The sequence below is a fragment of the Bombyx mandarina genome, chromosome A1 (genome assembly GCF_030267445.1).
Source record: "Bombyx mandarina strain Sakado chromosome A1, ASM3026744v2".
In the NCBI taxonomy this organism is placed as follows: domain Eukaryota; kingdom Metazoa; phylum Arthropoda; class Insecta; order Lepidoptera; family Bombycidae; genus Bombyx; species Bombyx mandarina.
In genome coordinates, this window is record NC_143234.1 from 9,704,028 (window position 1) to 9,720,611 (window position 16,584).

At 38.7% G+C, this 16,584-nt stretch overlaps 1 protein-coding gene across 3 annotated transcripts in view; it reads right to left on the reverse strand.

Annotated features, from left to right (window-relative positions):
* LOC114253606 (solute carrier family 41 member 1) overlaps window positions 1-16,584 on the reverse strand; it is a 154,306-nt gene that overhangs the window by 93,915 nt on the left and 43,807 nt on the right. Inside the window, exon 1 of one of the 3 annotated variants that reach the window (XM_089739582.1) lies at window positions 5,428-5,726. The exons of 1 other annotated variant lie outside the window; for it this stretch is intronic. The gene's annotated coding sequence lies outside the window, so the exon portion shown is untranslated. Of the gene's footprint in view, window positions 1-4,821; window positions 4,887-5,427; window positions 5,727-16,584 lie in introns of those variants that run through there. One more of the 3 variants, XM_089739584.1, reaches the window with a different exon arrangement.

Consider the following 16,584-nt stretch of genomic DNA (forward strand, 5'->3'; position numbering starts at 1 on the left):
TTACGTCGTAGATGTCCATGGGCTCCAGTAACCACTTAACATCAGGTGGGCTGTGAGCTCGTCCGCCCAACTAAGCAATAAAAAAAAAACATCCATGTTCGATGTCGAACGAATGATAAAGTGAACATATTGTTTTCGATTTCCATTTTAATTAATTATGACCTGAACATTTTCATTTGCGACAAAACCAAAAAATTCAATAGTTTTATCGGTATGCTCCAATTTTTTCAGGAAAATGTTAATTCGGAGATCAACACGCGATCGGAAAGTGTGTTCGTTAACTTAAATACAAAAATAATATGGAGTGCCTTATTTCCTATCTTAAAACAACTACTGACTTTAAATATTTACAAGATGATGACCGTTGGTTTTTTTTTTTATAACGCCATCTTGTTGTGACTTTAAAGCGGTAAGTTGCCCTCAATTAAGAAAAATAGTATTATTATTCGCCAATAGATGTCGGGAAGAGTTGATTATTGAAAACACGAATAAAACAACATTTTCTGAAAATAAATCGTAGCTAGATCGATTTATCGCCCCCGAAATCCCCTGTATAATAAATTTTATGAAAATCGTTGGAGCCGTTTCCGAGATTCAGATTATATATTTATTAATATACAAGAATTGCTCGTTTAAAGGTATACGATAAAATAATATATAAGATGTAGTGAAAACAGAACACTAATCAATAGAAAAATGAAATGAAATTTACTAGCGGTAGGACCTCTTGTTTGTCCGCGCGGGTAGGTACCACCACCCCGCCTATTTCCGCCGTGAAGCAGTAATGCGTTTCGGTTCGAAGGGTGGGGTAGCCGTTGTAACTATACTAAGACCTTAGAACTTATATCTCGAGGTGGGTGACGCATTTACGTTGTAGATGTCTATGGGCTCCAGTAACCACTTAACACCAGGTGGGCTGTGAGCTCGTCCATCCATCTAAGCAATAAAAAAAAAAAACATGACTGAATTTTATAATATAATTCGTTTCAATTTAGAATGTATTGACGACAGCCATGCATGAATTACATTTCAAATGGCCAGCTCTGTAAAACAGCAACTTCATAAGTGAATACATAATACTTTGAGAATAAGTCTGGTGTAGTGGTAAGTGACATGGTCACTACACAAGGGGGTCGCGGGTTCGAATCCCGCCAAGGGAAGATATTAGTATGATAAATATAAATGTCTTTTCCAGGGTTATGGATGTATATTAAATATATGTACGTGTATAATAAAAATCTTACATTTATTTCCGTTACCTGGTACCTGTAACACAAGTTCTTTACGAACTTATCACGGGACCAGTTAACGTGGCGTGATTGTTAGTAATAATTTATTATTAAAAAAAAAAAAAAATGTCAGTTTTTGACAAACCACAAAATATTTTCAATAAACAAATTTATTTTTATATTTCTTTACGTATTTAATAAATACACATTATACTCGTACGTATCCACAATCTGCCTACAAAGAATATTGCGGTATTTTGGTCATGTTGCACGTAGGGATACCAGCAATGTGGAACGCCTTGTGGTGACCGGTAAAATAAAGGGAAAAAGGTCCCAAACGATGGTCGGACCAAATAGCGGAGGAACTGGGGATACCTATCAGCGACGCACTCCACCGGGCTGCAGGGCGGGATCGATAGAGACAGTTGGTTGACGAAATCGGACGGAGTCACGATCCTCAGCAGCGAGGAACCGATCGAAGAGAGAGAAGATACGTATGTATATAATTTATATGTTGTTGTAGTATTTTTTTAAATTTACCTTGAACAGTCAGTTCAGTAACAGTTGGGTAAATTAGTTTATCAGTATACCGTAAAACAATCGGCACGGTTTAACTTCACGCTCGCTCTGAGCTATTTTCTTTTGTTTTTATTATTAAGATGTGGTTTTCTAAGAAATATTTTCTGCTTAATGCAGATACCAAAAACAGGCAATCAAATTTATAATAAATAGTTAAGCACTGTTCACGGGGCGCGTAATTTCGCCATCCACAATGAGCTATGAGACGTTATTATTATTTATTTTTTTATTGCTTAGTTGGATGTATTTTGAATATTTTTTTTATAACTTAGATGTGTGGACGAGCTCACAGCCCTCCTGGTGTTAAGTGGTTACTGGAGCCCATAGACATCTACAACGTAAATGCGCCACCCATCTTGAGATATGAGTTCTAAGGTCTCAGTATAGTTACAGCGGCTGCCCCACCTTTCAAACTGAAACGCATTACTGCTTTATGGCAGAAATAGGCAGGGTGGTGGTACCTACCTGCGCGGACTCACAAGAATAAGTATGTAATTCATTATAAATTGCGTAGTGACATCCTACAGCAATCTACAGGTAAAGTCGATCGATCGAGTCTTGCCATAATCCGCAAAGTAAGTCTTCCGATAGAAGGAAAACAAAAAGCGTGCTTAAAACAACAACAACAGCTAATCTGTAAAAAGTAGCAGAGCATATCTAATAAATAATAAAATTGTTATCAACAAAACGAAAGGAAAACGTAAAATATTTATAAACATTGTTTTAGCGGAACATATACATATAACAAACAGCATATTATCCTTATTTGTGAATTACGTACTTATTTATTATTATACGCGGTGTTTCCCGAGCGCTATGACATGTCCTTCTTCAAACGAGGCTTGTGGAGAGTATTAAGCGGTAGGCAGCGGCTTGGCTCTGCCCCTGGCATTGCTGAAGTCCATGGGCGACGGTAACCACTCACCATCAGGTGGGCCGTATGCTCGTCTGCCTACAAGGGCAATAAAAAAAAAAAAAAAAAATTATTCTGTTTTTCGATTTTGTGGTTTTTATTTTACTTGTGCCGTCGCGCGAATCATAATGATTGGCTTACATAATTTTTAGCATTGCTGCCTTCCTCAAGGTCTTCCGTGCCAATCTTTTTTGAACTCATGCTATTTTTAACCAACAAAAAAAAACAGCTGTAATTTTGCTTAGGGTGGATTCGACCAAACTTAAATTTATACTCGAGTAACTATACGAGGAATAACCTATTCCATGATTTTAATCTCGAGTAAATCCATAGTCGTTTTTCCACGTAAACGATAGTATACTTGCGCTAGGAATAACAATACGCGAATAGCAGAGTGAATGGTGAACGAAAATAAAATCCGGCAAATAAATGTTGTTGTACAACGGCATAGTGTAAGAGCATACAAAGCGTCAACTCGATTTTGCCGTATTTTAGTGTGAAAAAGTAGCTGTAGTGAAAGATATCTAGCTGTCAAACGTTTTAATTTTATTTGTTGTTTGTTTGAGGGAATTGTCAAGTTTTGTCGTGTGGTTTTATCTTTTTTCGTTTAAATGTTGCATTATACAATGCCAGACTATTAATAATGACTTAGTGCATTGCGTTGTCATGAAATTAAAACAGAATTAATATTTAGGAAATGACAGAAATCAGATGATTGGACTAACTGCCGCCATTACTTTATTCTACGAATAGCTCCGTTATTCCGTGCGAAAGGGCGGTATAGTAACAATTCCCGAATAGGCCCACTATTCTTAGAATTGTAGATGGTAAAACGTAAAATTGATTTACTCTCGATTAACTGACGAGTTATTCTAAGAATAAGATTTACTCTTGTTTGGTCGAATCGACCCTTAGTCCCACAACCCTAACCCTTATATTGAAACTACCAATCGCGGACTTTCAGATAATGTTAATTTTTTATTTATTTATTGCATAGATAGGTGGTAGACGAGCTCACAGCCCACCTGGTGTTAAGTGGTTACTGGAACCCATAGGCATCTACAACGTAAATGCGCCACCCACCTTGAGATATAAATTCTTAGGTCTCAGTATAGTTACTACGGCTACCGCACCCTTCAAACCGAAACGCATTACTGTTTGATTTTTAATACACGATGTTATTCCTTCACCGTGGAAGTCAATCGTTAACATTTGTTGAGTACGTATTTAATTAGAAAAATTGGTACCCGCCTGCGGGATTCGAACACCGGTGCATCGCTTCAACACGAATGCACCGGACGTCTTATCCTTTAGGCCACGACGACTTCATGGCCGAAATTATAGTTTGCGGCTTGAATCGAAGCGACGATATCACAGGAGCGATTCTTATTAACGACTTACACAATTACGACTGAGGCACACAGTCAACTGACAATGCTAATTATATTTTAATAGAATTTATTATAAAATTCGATTAACTTTGATAAAGAACGATCTATACAAGCTTCATAATTCTTCAATATATGCTATTTCATTTTTATTTTATTGCTTTGATGGGTGGACGAGCTCACAGCCCACCTGGTGTTAAGCGGTTACTGGACCCCATAGACATCTACAACGACAAATGCGCCACCGACCTTGAAATATAAGTTCTAAGGTCTCAGTATAGTTACAACGGCTGCCCCACCCTTCAAACCGAAACGCATTACTGTTTCACGGCAGAAATAGGCGGGGCGGTGGTACCTACCCGCGCGGACTCACAAGAGGTCCAAGAGGTCAAGAGGATGTTTTTTTTTTTTTTTTTTTTTTCCTACCTATGCTGATAGCCTTGAGAGGCTATTTCAGCGTACCCTAGCTTGTGTAGGTGAGCTCGCGGGGCTCAAACCGGAGAATTGCTAACACCGCCCTAGCAAGAGCAGTGCTTCGCAGAATCTACCACCGGATCGGAAGCGCGACCCACTGAGAAGATCCGGCGAGAAACTCAGCATAGATAAGTATATTATTATAGTAGTATACATAAACTACTTCTCCTGACTGACGGATCTTTTTTATCAACGCAGAGTCAAAGCCGCTGGGGCTTTGAGAACTAGAAATTCTTACCTTTTACTTGCAAACATCCACCGAAGAAGGGGTAAAATAAAGGGGTTGAACGGATGTCTGGAAGTCCGACCTTGTAAAAGCGAGAAACACAAAATTTCACTTATCTGCTTCTAATTCAAAGGAATACACCAATTGATTTTCTCAAAATTTTATCCCTAAAAGGGATTGAAAGTTTATTGAGAAGTTCGTAACTTTTGAAGGAAGCATCATTAAATTCAGTACTCCTTTTTAAGTAAAGCTTTAAAAAAATTTAATAGTAATGTAGTTATGCATCATTACAGTAATTTATTTTCGGCACAATATTCTGATCAGCACGTGCGACGCCGCCGGCTGGCTAGTTTTAAAATAGAATTATTCAAAGAGTCGAAATTAAATAGTATTTGTTTTTATAACACAATTATAACAATAAAACAATGTGTAGTCATATTATAACAATTGCAGAAAAAAATGTGACACATACGATAAAACAAAAATACAACGTTGTAGTACATTCCTGTTCATGCAATAATTCTAACAAATATAAAAAAAAAAACATGCAACCATACTTATAAATCTATTTATAAATTTCTTTAAATACCATATTAAAAAAATAAAAAAGGTACTCACTTGCTAATTCCGCTGGCCTTCTTAACACTAATATCACAGGATTTTACAACAAAATATGTATTATAATTTACAAAAAAAAAAAAATTTAAAAAAAAAATATTAACACGCACTGTGAACACTTGTAAAAAAATATTTACATTTATTATTTACACTAATAAATGAATTACATGCCTCGAAAAATATAATTACATTTTTGTTTGCGTAGTTTCGAATTTCGTTAGCTTCGGATAGCGACCGTCGTCGGCTGCGACTGAATCCACACTGAATGAAGAATGGTAGACCGTAAGCGCGTACGGTCACTGTCGGCTCGAGGTAAAACGTCCATCTTTTAATAGTATCAGGTGGACGGCGCGTTTGATAAGAACACGCCCTGGGGACGGATGTGAAGTAATTGGTTTTATCATTTTATACGACTAATATTTAGAACGCTTGCAGTTACTTTGTTTTTTTCCTTTTTCATTTCTTTTCGACAACTTAGTTTGATGACGTTACAACTCGTCTGATAACAAAAGGTTACTGTCGCTAATGGACATCGCCAATGCCAGGGTCATCAGCTTACAATTTTATTTATTATAACGATATACGTATTGTAGGCTCTAAGGTCATTAGTAATTTTTTTTCAATAACTTTATCAATATCTTTATATAGTTTTAATAGACTTATATATATTTTTTTTTATTGCTTAGATGGGTGGACGAGCTCAGAGCCCAACTGGTGTTAAGTGGTTACTGGAAACCATAGACATCTACAACGCAAATGCGCCACCCATCTTGAGACATAAGTTCTAAGGTCTCAGTATAGTTACAACGGCTGCCCCACCCATAAAATCGAAACGCATCACTGCTTCACGGCAGAAATAGGCAGGGCGGTGATACCTACCCGTGCGGACTCACAAGAGGTCCTACCACCAGAATATACACGTATATATAAATAGACACTTAATCACAAACAAAATAAAGATATTCCATACCAGTTTCGGATCTAATTTGACACAGCCGGTTCTGCTCAAAATAAATACATCACGGTGATAAGATTAAGGAAATAGTGAGTGGTCCGTATTGTGACTTTGCAACAGCTGTTTTTAAGATAGTCTAAGAGGTATATAACTTTATTAATTCATTTCTCCCCTTTTCAAAGCTGCGTCATTGACAGTAACGAGGCTACCTTGTTGAAGAACAGGTAAATATCAGCATAGATAACCTTTAAAATGTTATCTGTGTGCTTAGTGAGAGTTTTTTAACGTTGTCGATAGCGTAAAGGTTAACTCAAATTTGTATGGAGTCGGAAAATTTGTCTACGTTTGCCGTTAGGGGCGCTGTTCTAACTCCATACACATTGGAGTTAACTTTTACGCTATCTTTTTTTTCTCCTACCTATGCTTGTAGCCTTGAGAGGTTATTTCAGCTTCGGCCTAACATGTAGGTGAACTCACGGGGCTCAAACCCGAGTGTTTATAACTCTGGCCCTAGCAAGAGCAGTGCTTCGCAGAATCTACCACGCGACCCACTGAGAAGATCCGGGGAGAAACTCAGTGAGCTGTATCTATGGGTTAGATTACGCTATCAAAAACGTTAACAAACTCGCACTAAGCACACTGTTTAACTCGTGATGTAATTTTTATTACAACTATTAAACTAAGCGGTTAGGTGCTGTGTTACGGTCGTTGACCTGTCGATTCGACATTGTTGCTGGAAAACCAATCACTCGCTCTTAAACATTAGATTCGCATAAAATCGTAATACGCATTTTAATCTTATCTAAATAAAATCTTTCGTATCTGATGATGATATCGAGTGATGCAATCATGTAGGAGCTCAGAACCTAGGACAGGGATTTTTATATAAGAAATACATCTTTAAATACGTGTCTACGTTTCCTACAGACACAGCTGGACCAATTCCGATGAAATTATCAGGGAATCTTCAAATTGGCCTTCAAGACGACCTGGTCAAGTTTGGTACGAATCAAATCAAAGATCTAATATATTTTTCTAAGTAAATATATACTAAACACGTGTTCGCGAATTTTGCGAACGAATCATAAGCCTCGTGTTGCAGAAATTTAGTTTGAAAAATTGTTACGGTTGCGTAATTTCTGTTGTTAGGCCGTATAGTTTGCTCGCGCAGGCAGACACTAGATTCTCGCCTATTTGTACCGCAAAGTAGCTACAGAATTCGGTTTGATGATGCGGTCTACGGAGACACGGGCTAGTTCCTTCCTCTCTGGATAATCGCTTCAGAGAAAATATATTTTTTACTATCTATCTATTCAGCCCACAGAGCCCGCTGAGTTTGTTTCGCCGGTTCTTCTCAGGACTGTGGCTTTTTTTGGAACCGGTGGTAGAGTTAACATTGTTGTTTATATTTTGACATTCAACAAGTGTGTTATGCTGACATCCAAGTTGAAATCAATTATTTTGAATTTGAATTTGAAATAGACGTCCAGTGCTGGACATAGGCCTCCCCCAAGCTTCGCCGCAAAGACCAGCTCCTAGCATCCAGCGGATCCCCCGAACCTCAATAAGTCGTCGTCCATCTTGTGGGAGGCCTACCCACGCTACACCTACTACGCTTTTTTACAATTCCAAGTATTTCTATCGCAGTTATTGGTTCTATGTTTTTTTTTACATATTCAAAAATAAAAAAGTTATTTTTGGAAAATTATATTATTGTAATTTTGTCCTTTTTTGTTTATTACATAGATAGGTGGACGAGCTCACAGTCCACCTGCTGTTAAGTGGTTATCAGAGACCATAGCCATCTACAACGTAAATGCCGCCACCCATCTTGAGATATGAGTTCTAAGGAACACCGTTGTGTCACTAGATACGAATGCGCCGGACGTCTTATCCTTTGGGCCACGACGACCTCAAATTTTCTTATTTTCAGGTATACACTTTTCCCTTTCCCTATCATCATACCATACAGTTGACGCTTAAAATTTCCCCTTTCCTTGTCCAGTACATCGTTGTAGTGTGTCAGAGGATGAATCCAAATGTCAAATATAAATACAGCGGGATTATTTTCCGCGTGTATTATCTAGTCTCTTCGTAACGCTATAAACGCATTAAATTTCCTTTGTGTTGTACTCAGCAAAACGTTAAGTATTGATTCAATTATATAATATTTTTGAATTAATTATTTAAAAAGTTGTTCACGACTGTTATTCATTAAATAATAAAACAATGTTTTCTAGATACTGGTGGTAGGATATCTTGAATCCGCGCGGGTAGGTACCACCACCCTGCCTATTTCTACCGTGAAGCGGTAATGCGTTTCGGTTTGAAGGGTAAGGCAGCCGTTGTACTGTTAAAACTGAAACTTTAAACTTATGTCTCAAGGCAGGTGGTGGCATTTACGTTGTATATGTCTATGGGCTCCGGTAACCACTTCACACCAGGTAGGTCGTGAATTCGCCTAACAAACTAAGAAAAAAAAATAGATTATCAAAAGTATTAGACGATATTCTGTACTACTAAAACTTGGCTCAAGGTGAGAAATACCTTTTCTCAAATTCGCCAGTAAAATATTAACATTAAAATATTAAATATGAGTTCGATCATATAACTCTTAAATTTCTAAAAATATACAGAACTCTAATAATACTTGATTTTCTTAAACACGCGAACTCACAATTCTTTTTTTTGCATGACACCGTCGTACTAAAAGCACGACGAAAGAAACCATTACTTCAAAAACAAAAAGACTTAGGAAACGGTTTCTTTGGATTCTGTACCTGGGCGGCAATAAACATTATTCAATGTCCCTATTGATGTGCAGCTTCGGTTCCCAGAAAAATAAACAAAGGAGCCAGCCCTAATTGATTTTACGAATAGGATAATTTTACTTTCGAGACTTTTCTCTTAAAATTAACGTCAGGTTTTTTAGCAAAACTTTTACATTGATCGATGGATATGGAAGCATTTTAAGGGCGGTACCCTTATGCCAAGAACATAATGTTAAAAAGCCAGGCAGTGATGATGAGAGAGACGCATTATAAGTGATAGGACACGTCGTGAACCGTAGCTTAGGTATCGTCCTGCATCATTCTGCTCATTTCTGACACGATTAAAACCATACCTACTGGGCAACTAGGCATTTCAATGGTGGTTCGATGGTTTTTTGTTAATGTGCTCGGTAGAATGGAAGATTCTTTAGTTAGTAGAAGATTCGGTAGATTATTAATCAACGAGACAAAGCCTCAAAAGCAGCGCATCGAGAACAAAATAAAACATGTCTTTGAAATTCGATTTTTAAATGACTTCTTTGTTTGGGATGAGCTTTTCAAGTCTTTAAATGTCCAATTTGAAAATTTCACAAAAGCTAATAACTCTTCTGAGAGGATCGTGTTTAAATGAAATGACTTAACTGCGTGATTCTTTTGATATATTTTTTAACTCATTAATCGTAATGTGTTTTTATTTTTGACTCGCCTTTGAAAGGTGTTTTATTTTGGGTTAAACTTCTGTAGTCAAGTCTCACTTTCAAAACAATAACAATAAAGACTACCTTGAATATTGCCCCAACTGAAATTTAGCTGACAATTTAGTTATGGTATTTTAGTTGGAAATACAATGAAAAAACGGAAGATTAAACTTTAAAAGTTGGTTAAAATTATGTCTAGTCGCGAAAACCGAAGAAAATAATAGCAGTTTTGACAAGTAAAACTCCCGGGGTAATCATATAGTTACCCAAAGTGGAAAAGTACGTAAGCAATAATTAACCGTCGGATCTTTTATTTTAACAGTATTTCCGTTCATTAATTATAATAAGTTACCTCGACTCAACCAACTCGAAATGCTCCAGCTTTTTTTTGACTTCTTACACAAAAGTTAGTGATGGTTTTTTGACTTTTAATGTTTATCATTCGAGACCTAACTCATTTAACAAGGTGGAGATGTTAGCTTACAGAGTTTTGGGAGATTCCATTTTTTACAAAAACATATTTAAGATTTGACGCTGTCAGCTTCGTGATTCCGAGCTCTCCGACTAAATGGGGTGAGGCAGAATACCGGTTGCGGTCAACGCTCTGTGCGTGTGAATTTTGTTTGGGGCTAAATATCGCGGATGACTGCTTTTTAAAAATCGCGAATCTGATATGAACGCTTAGCGAACGCCGGACGGAGTGTCTGCGACGTTGTAGACAATCGGGAATGTTCCTTTTTTTTTCGCTTTTATATTCGTCTTTAAGGATGGGATTATTTTTTATTTGCGATTAAAAGAACGAACTCCACATTGTATTGTTAATGTGGTAATGTCGCATTAAGGTCGTTCGGTGTGCGCTGTACTTACCAGAATTTACGTATACAAGGATAATACAGCAGCGGACTGAATGGATCGAGGAGGCTGGGGACGCAAACCAGTTTGTCAGTAAGACTTTAGTTGTCTTCTTGGATTGTGCTGTGATCACGTAAGTAAGGGGAGTTGTTTGATATCGTTTTCATGAGCCTATAGACAAATAATGTTGTCCTATTTGATACACAGATTGAAGTCGTCGTGGCCTAAACGATAAGACGTCCGGTGCATTCGTATGAAGCGATGCGACTGTGCCGGTGTTCGAATACCGCAGGCGGGTACCAATTTTTCTAATGAAATACGTACTTCACAAATGTTCACGATTGACTTCCACAGTGAAGCAATAACATCGTGTAATAAAAATCAAACCCGCAAAATTATAATTTGCGTATTCACTGGTGGTAGGACCTCTTGTGAGTCCGCGCGGGTAGGTACCACCGTCCTCCCCATTTTTGCCGTGAAGCAGTAGTTCGTTTCGTTTTGTAGTGTGGGGCAGCCGTTGTAGGTAACTATATTAAGACTTTAGAGCTTATATGTCAAGGTAGGTGGCTGCATTTACGTTGTAGATGTCTATGGGCTCCAGTAGCCATGTAACACCAGGTAGGCTGTGACCTCATCCACGCATCTAAGCAATAAAAAATTTAAAAAGTTTTAATTGCAATAATTGAACTTCGGTACTACTAACCTTATCACACCGTTATAAATTATAGAAGTATCAAAATTTTCAGCAAATAAATTCTTAGACCGTTCTGGATTGAGGGCAAACCAAATGCTTTGACGTCATATTCGCTGCAGGCTTTTAATTAGGATCGAAAAATTAACGGGCAATTTAAAAGAAAACTGAGCAGACAAGTTTCATTGTAGTCGTCGTGGCCTAAAGGATAAGACGTCCGGTGCATTCGTGTTGAGCGATGCACCGGTGTTCGAATCTCAGGCGGGTACAATTTTTTCTAATGAAATACGTACTCCACAAATGTTCACGATTGACTTCCGCGGTGAAAGAATAGCATCGTGTAATAAAAAAATCAAACCCGCAGGGCTCCAGTAACCACTTAACACCAGGTGAGCTGTGAGCTCGTCCACCCATCTAAGCAATAAAAAATAAATAAATAAAAGACAGCGACGTGGCTGTGTCCCTGGCATTGCTGAAGTCCATGAGCGACGCTAATCACTTACCATTAGGCGGGCCGTATGCTCATCTGCCTACAAAGGCGATAAAAAAAAAAAGGCTAATAAATCATCTGGTGCTAAACTGTTTCCGAAATCCGTAGTTAAACTGAGGTGACAAAGCCGCAACCAAACCTGAGACTTGAGATCAGATTCGCTTATTGAGCGTTCTTAATACTTACTAACGAGGAAAATTACGAAACGCATTCAAAGTCGAACAGCCAACCAATAAAATATGATTACATCCTCGTTTGCTTCGTAGAAATTTCAAATCGTTTTTTTGTGACCATTACGTTTTATAACGCATTCAAATCGATTACATATCGAGAGTTAGGGATTCCCTGTCTCTTGAACTATGTATGCGTTAACCAGTCGCGCGTTTTTTTTTATTTTTTTTTTTTTATTGCTTAGATGGTTCGACGAGCTCACAGCCCACCCGGTGTTAAGTGGTTACTGGAGCCCATAGACATCTACAACGTAGACGCGCCACCCACCTTGAGATACAAGTTCTAAAGTCTCAGTATAGTTACAACGGCCACCCCACCCTTCAAACCGAAACGCATTAGTGTTCACGGCAGAAATAGGCAGGGCTGTGGTACCTATCCGCGCGGACTCACAAGTGGTCCTACCACCAGTAATATCATAAAGCTCATTTTTATGGAGGCGCCGACAAGCTTCAGACATCATCACAACGTGTTCACCTTCGGGTTGAGTATCTCTGCCTACCCAACAAGTCGGAGTATGGTAACTTCGGGCTGCAGCAGAACTGTGGTACCCATAACCAAGTGGGCTCACAAGACCACCATAAACAACTACGCAATTTAAATAAATAATAGTTTAAAAAAACTAACCAGATACGCTTTTATAGAAAATCCACCTAAAAAAATAGAAAATAAATTTTAAGAAATTCGAATTAAAAACAGTGGTGGAAAATAGTGAAAAAAAAGCGTGGGGTGCATGTTAACAGTAGTTATAAATATTTTATGAACAGATATGAGTAGAAGGGTTATTTTAATAATATTCTGAAAAGCACCCCACGCTAAGTGGATTTTCTATAAAAGCGTAGTTTGTTAGTTTTTTTAAACTATTATTTATTTTTCATTTTTTATTTCTATTTCAATTTTTTTTAACATTGAATTGTTATCGGTCCTTAATAAGTATACCAAATTTCTAGTTAATCCGACGTTTTGACGGGGGCCAAAATCATGTTCAAAGATTCCGTTACAAACATACATACGTCTGAAGCTAATAAAAGCGTATTAAAAAAGTTTAATCTATATTGTAACGGACGTGACGTCAGCTACCATGGGTGGCAGCACCAATCACGCCGCCAAGCCACGTATTAACACGTCCCCTTCCACCACTGCCACCAGTCAAAGCCAATAAAGGGGGGATAGCGTTAATAAAACAAGCCTTGCAGTGTAGCGGGTAGCCATCATACAACGCAAGATATTTGACAGATGCCTGAATTTCGCTTACGACATTTTCAAGAGAAGCTTCGATATATAAGTACTTATACAAGTTCCGAACAACAACATTCGGACCGTCGGTCTACCGAGCAATATCACCCGCTCGGTGGAAGATCTTCGTATATATACCCACAAAGCCTGACAAATAATTCTGACAAATAATAGGATTTGTCGTTACGCTACTGGTTTTTCTATCGCATCATTTATAACAATATAAATTCCTCTGTTGGCTTGTCTGATAACTAATCTGATATTTAAGTGCGTAAAGCTAAATCTGATCACGAGTTTTTATTTTATTTTTTTATTTATTGCTTACATGAGTGGACGAGCTCACAGCCCACCTGGTGTTAAGTGGTTACTGGAGCCCATAGACATCTACAGCGTAAATGCGTCACCCACCTTGAGATATAAGTTCTAAGGTCTCAGTATAATTACAACGGCTGCCCCACCCTTCAAGCCGAAACGTATTACTGCTTCACGGCAGAAATAGGCAGGGCGGTGGTACCTATCCGCGCGGACTCACAAGTGGTCCTACCACCAGTAAATTAATAATATTACCGGTGCTAAGGTTGGGGAAGCCGTTGTACTATAGAACTGTGACATACTCAAGATGCGTGAAGGCATTTATGTCATTGATGTGTATGGGCTCCGGTAACCATATAACACCAAGCCGTCATCCATCTGAGCAATGTAAAAAAATAGGGAAAAAACCATGTATTAATAACATCATCTTGTATTACATAATAGCTAACATATGGAGATACGAAACACTCGCTGCATGAGACGTCAAATGAGACTCCCACCTCAGGTCTAAAGACCGAAATTCGATTTATCTTGTTTTTATTTAATACAATTTTACATATCCTTTCATCAATCATAATTAATTCAGTTGCGCTTTAAACTCGCCAAAAGTTTCGTGTAATCACGATTAGATAATGTTTAATCTACATAAAATAAGATACATTCGACACAGCGACTTTGCAGTCCGATTAACCTCCTCGTGTCTCTAGGCAAACTGTACGAACGTCTGCTCTACAAACTCCTTAGAGACTTCGTCTCATCCAAGGGCATTCTCATCGATGAACAATTCGGATTCCGTGCAAATCACTCATGCGTTCAACAGGTGCACCGTCTCATGGAGCACATTCTTGTAGAGCTTAACCGGTGTAAGCCGTACATGGGAGCTCTCTTCTTCGACGTCAACGGTTTGATCTTCAAGCTATTCAACATCGCAGTGCCGGATAGTCTCGTGCTCATCATATGGGACTTTTTGTCGAACCGTTCATTTCAATATCAAGTCGAGGATACCTGGTAATCCCCGCGACCTCTCACGGCTGGAGTCCGGCAAGGCTTTGTTCTCTCTCGGCTCCTTTTTAGTTTGCTTATTAACGACATTTTAACGGTAGGCAGCGATTTGGCTCTGCCCCTGACTTTGCTGACGTCCATGGGCGCCGGTTATCAGTCAGCGTCATGTGGCACCTATGCTCGTCTGCCTATAGGGGCAGTTAACAAATTAAAAATAACCCGGTCGCCGCCGACTCATTTAGCCTTAATAGCCGACGACACGGCCGTCTATTATTCGAGCAGAAACAAGTCCCTAATCGCGAGTAATCAATAGGATGTAGCCGTAATTCTTGGATAGTGGTTCCGGCGTATCGATATTAACCCAGCAAAAAGTACAGCAGTGCTCATTCAAAGGAGGGACTCAAACCGTATCTCTTCCCGTATTAGGCATAGAAATCTCACACCTCCGATCACCCTCTTCGGTTAACCCATACCTTGGGCCAGGAAGGTCAAGTACCTGGGGTTCATCCTGAATGTATCCATGACATTCCGCCCACACATAAAGTCTGCCTGCGACGGCGCTGCGCTTATTCTCGGCAAACTTTACCCCATGATCTGTAAGCGCAGTAAAATGTGCCTTCGAAACAAGGTAGCACTTTAAAAAACTTGCATAAGGCCCGTCATGACTGACGCGAGTGTGGTGTTTGCTCACGCGGCCCGCAGACATCCTGTACGTAGACACTGGCACGTAGACACCCTGCAATCCCTCTAATCCCGTTTTTGCAGGTTAGCCGTTGGAGCTGCGTGGTTCGAGAGGAACGTCGACCTACATCCCGACCTCGGTTGAATCGATTAGGGAATACATGAAGTCAGCGTCAGAACGATACTTCGATAAGGCTCATGCCCGTATCTTTAGACGTTTCGTAAAATAGTCCTCCACTCTTAACTCATCCGATGATGCTCGAGCATTCCCTCCAAACTTACTCGAGTTTGGTATTTTTAGTCGACCATTCCAATATTCCTCAACTGTCCTCGAGTGAGGTAATAATGATGAAAATTTGATCAAGCTAGCATCAAACCCATAGAGTTCTGTAGTCTATGGTCATTGTTTAATGTCAAAGTCAAGCTGCCGCTGTCTGTTTGACACTAGATGAACTTGTTTGATGTTTTGGTTGCTGAGTTATTCGTAAATATGTGTGCGTGCGGTAAATCTGAAAGTGTATTATTTATTTTCTAACCTATTATTATTTTAGATTTCGGATCCGGCTTTGTATTTTTATTCGCCACTTTTGTGTGATTTTGGTTGCATCGTGTTGTTGAAGTGCTTTTCCACAACCACCAGTTTATTATTATATAAATAAAACTTATAATCGCATTGACTTTATTTATCAAGTAGTAAGCAAAATATGTCTCTTATGTAGGTAAATAAAATAAAGAGTTTCAAATGTCTAACCTCGAACTATTTACTTTATTAATAAATAATATGAAACTTAAATTATCAAAATATGCGGGAATCATGCACAGATCCAGGCCATTGCACAACAATATCATATATTTCCATTTGCGGTCCACATACTATTTGGACATTGATAGAAAACCAGCCTTGAGGAACGTTCAAGGTACGTCGCGACGTACCTTGACTTGACAGTTCGCTTACTTCACTCCGGTTAGGAAAATTTTCCAAGGACGTTTGAGTGGAGTTTATTTTTACGACTAATCATACCAAAACGCGCGTTGGAGGTTGAGTCGAGTCGAGTTAAGCTCGTGTAAACGACTAAAGATACGGGTGTCAGTGTCATGACAATCGTCTCATCGTTGCAGAGGAAGAATTAAAATACCAGTCTAATGTTCTAAGGTCTAAGGCCAGCGTTTTTTATTTATTTTTATATTTTGTTTAATTGAATTGAAATTACGCGTCAAATAATAGATTTCCAACTTAAAGT